Source organism: Leptinotarsa decemlineata, unplaced genomic scaffold, assembly GCF_025532065.1.
Source record: "Leptinotarsa decemlineata unplaced genomic scaffold, Ldec_3_MD MMD2_tig00078346_RagTag_RagTag, whole genome shotgun sequence".
NCBI classification, from domain to species: domain Eukaryota; kingdom Metazoa; phylum Arthropoda; class Insecta; order Coleoptera; family Chrysomelidae; genus Leptinotarsa; species Leptinotarsa decemlineata.
In genome coordinates, this window is record NW_027412724.1 from 3315295 (window position 1) to 3319592 (window position 4298).

Consider the following 4298-nt stretch of genomic DNA (forward strand, 5'->3'; position numbering starts at 1 on the left):
ACTCTCTATTTTTCTCATTTCATGTAGTTTGTTAGTTGAAATACGAATATCATTAGCATGAATAGCAGTCAGTGTCCGTTCAAATCAAATACTATACGAGCATGAATCTATTTTTGAAGTTTCAAGTTCCATTTTTTTCAAGAAAGAGGTCTCGGTACAATTGCCTGGTAAAAGTAAACTTGAATATTCCTACGAGACAGGATCTAGCTCAGCTCATAACTTATACGATGAGTCAGTTCAACATGAACATCAATGCTGGAAAGCGGCAAAGCGATCGCTCAGATATTCAAACTAGTACTTTTGAATATGTATCGACATTTGGAAAGATGAAAAACAATGTTAGTTTTAGATAGTTTTTTCTGAATTCAGGGACAATATTCAGAGTTTTTACGATTTATTTAACAAATTCAAAAAAACTATCAGGTATTCTCATCAAAACTTTTTTCAAATTGGTAATTTGAGCTCTTCATTTTGATCCTTGAAATTATTGCATGTTTCTACGACACCGTATCTAGCTTATCGTATCTAGCTTATATTATTGGTATTCTGAGCCAATTCAACACGAATATCAATCACGAACAATGGGAAACGGCTAAGCGAGTGGTCAGATATTTGGTGAAAGGTACTTTTGACAATGCATTGCTATTGAGACGAATGGAAAATAGACTGTTGGTTTTGCTGGCTCTGATTGGGGATAGAGTTTGTATCTGAGAGAGATGCTTTTGTACTCGGAACCGGTTGGGAATCGCGTCAGCAAAGAACTGTTGCATTATCCAGCACCCATTGAGAATACTTGACTCCAACTGAGGCTACAAAGAAAATAGTGTACATACCAACTAGTTTGGAAGAACTGAAGTTTCCTAGAGAAAAACATTAATTTCAATGAAGATCGAGTTGCAAACAACGTCAAGTTCAGAATTCAGTATTTATTCTTGTTTGATTTTTATGCTGATGTTTGCTTTCTCTAAGGCACAGTAGACCGAATTCAGTATTTCGTTGAAGAATTGAGCATATTGACATGAGACATTGTGAGATGACCAAGCTCTCAAATTGCTCGTGAAGAATAGCCAATGTGGATGAGCTGTGTGGCAATAGCGCCGTCCTGTTGAAAACACATGTCTTTGGTGTCCAGATCATCCAATTCAGGACAAAAAAGTTATTAATCATTGACCTATGGTGCACGCCGTTAACAGTGATTGCCATTGTTCTCAAAGAAATATGGACCGATGACGCCGCCAGCCCAATTCGACGTCAAACAGTTGCTTTTTCGGGATGCATTGGACGGTCTTGGATCTCATGTGGATTTGTTCACGTATAGCTTGTCAAATCTAGGAGACTTGAGAATTCTCTCTCTCTCTCTCTCACGCTCCCATGGTTTCCTAACGAACATACATCTAATATATGGGACCTTAACAGAATTCAGAAAGTGCTTGCTACATTTTTCAAACTGTACCCATTCATTCAGAAATGGGTCTCATCGCTGAAGATGGTTTTTCTATGAAAATTCAGCAAACACACCCCGTTGTCTATGGTCGTTAACCTTCAGTTCCTAGGTCGGTCACTTGAATCTTGTGCGGGTGCAGGCCCAAGTCATGACGCATAACTTGCTAAGTTGTGGTCTGTGAAAGGCCAAGTTCTTGTGAAAGATGCGGAATCGACTGCCTTGGATTCTCCTGCACACTCTCACAGGCAGCGGAGATGTTTTTGACAGATCTTGAATTTCGTCGATGTACGAGTATTGGTCGATCATTTACTGAACTAGTGGACTTGAATTCATTCACCACGTCGCGAATAGTCCTCTTGGTAGGACAATTATGCCGATCGTGAAATTGTACGATGCGTACGGTACGTTGCCCGAACAGAACACCCATTTTGAAGAAACAATTTTTTCATTCGCACGTGTTGTTGAATGCTATATCTATCCATGGTGATTTGGTAAAACAGACTGAATAAATGGCAACTCATTCGATAGGTGTAGCTTCAACAAGATGTCCGTTAACAATTGTCAAAGTTAGGAAGTCCCTGCTGGAAGACCCCAAAGATTTGATCTTTTTGCGGAACCCTTTTGCAACTACGATGAAATAGGAGAATTCATCGATCTTCTGAGTTTCAAGAATTTGAAGTTGGTATTTGTCTTTAAGTTCTAGGTATGAAGAATAATGGTCTAGGTAGGTAGGTCTGAAGTGAGTGGGTCTATTCGACCCTCCACCGCAACCCATAAGGGTTTATTGTGGTTTATTCACACTCGGTCAAATAAACCCAGCTTCTTAACGAAGCCAATTAGTTTGTATGGTGAGTGGTCTTTCAGGTCAAATGGTGAGAGTACGGATCTGCCGAACTCAAAGAACCTGATTTGGTTCCCAGCGGGGCAGGCACAAAATATATGCTCTGCAGTTTCATAATTTTACAGACAGAGGCGACATACACTGTCTTCCGACAGTCCAAGTCTCTGCATGTGATGATTCAAATGACAGTGACCTGTAAGAAGGCCTGTTAGACATCGTAGTTCATCCCTACTGTAGTCCAACAACTGTTTGGAATCAAACTTCGAAGGGTGAATAAACGCCTTAGAGTGAGCCAATCCTGGAAGATCCTGCCAGAAGTCCATAACTCTTCTTGCCATCCAGGTGTTAAGTATTTGTTTGGCAAAGCCGAAAGCGATGCCAATGACAAGTTCTGGTCCAATAAAGCCGCTTGCAGCACCCTCCTTTGCAAAAGAGTCAGCAGCTTCATTGCCTTCCAGGCCAGTATGGCCAGGAATTCAGACCGGAAACAATCTGTTTCAATTTCCTATCGAGGAGAGTATTTTTTGACAGTTTGCTACCAATTTAGACGTTGCTCAGTGGGGGCCAAGAGCTTCCAACGCTGCTTGACTGTCCAATAATATTTATATTGATTTGTGAGTGAGGTTGGATTTATCCAATCTCTCCGCACACAATTCAATAGCGTAAATTTCCGCTTGAAATACAGTCGCAGGTAGAACCGCAAGGTGTTTTTGATCCATCTGTGAACCAACAACTATCTGCTCTTAATATTTCCTTCTCCCGCAGGATTCAGTCCTCTCTACTCGGAAATAGTACTTTATAAGGCAGTTCGTAGATGACAGTTGGAGGCATAAAGTCAGAGGTCATTTCCAAAATGCTGTGACTTACAATGTCAACCAACAGTCTGTTGCACTCTGCATTGAATTGATTTGTGCAATTGTCAATGTGCACAAGTATGTATGCAGTCCATCTAGCCTCTCTTTCCAGATAAATGTGGAGAGGAGGTAGATCTAGAAGGATCTCCTGACTGACTGTGCTGACTGTGTGGTACTGATGGCACCACTGAAAGCCAGACAAGCCTGTCTCTGTAAGCCAGAGAGCTTCGCTTGGGCAGTTTTTTGTAAAGCCTTTGGCCACAAAGCAATTGCACCATACGTGATCATTGTCTGACAATCATCACATAAATCCAATGGATTTGTTTGGGACCTAAACCCCAAGTTTTACCACAAATCCTTCGACATGGTAAATGGCGTTAGATCTTCCAATTTCCTTCTCTTGGTGAAGGGGATTGACACAGTTTTGCTAGGGTTGACAGACATCTGCTCCCTCAGGCACCAACTGTGAACAACGTCCAACGCGCTCTGGAGGATATTACAAGTTACCCTCTGCGACGTGTACCTTGCCAGGAAGACAAGGTCATCTGCATAAGCTTTCAGATCAATTTTTCTTCTGTCGAGGGCATCAAGCAGACTATCCACCAAGAGCGACCACAGAAGGGGAGGAGGAAATCCAATGCGCACAAACTCGCACTGAAAATTGCTAAGTGGTAGGACAAACCTGTAGTGTTCTACATTGCAATTTTGAACTTCACCTCTTGGTTGTTATATTTCACCCAATACAGACCATTATTATTATCATTATTACTATTATTACTATTATTATTCCATGATGAAATATAATGAAGTACAAGATGAATATTCTATTTCCATATAGTTGAAAAAATTTGCTTTGAATGATTTCCTTTAAGATTGTCACCAGAAGAAATTTTTGTACATGACTTACGCACTTCTGAAAAGAATGTTTTACAGTGGAAAATAACATTCAGGCTTTCTACTTCTCCATCTTTATATGGAAACTGTGGAAAACTTTCGAACTGAGCCAAAAAGCAACTGAGTTCAGAATAAATTCTTCACAAAGAAGTGTCAATCATACATAGTAGTTACTTTCAGATACAGACTAGAAGAAAATACCCTCCCAAAACAACTTTTTCCACATGATTATCAAATTAAATTCAAATGTTTCCTTCCTTACTTT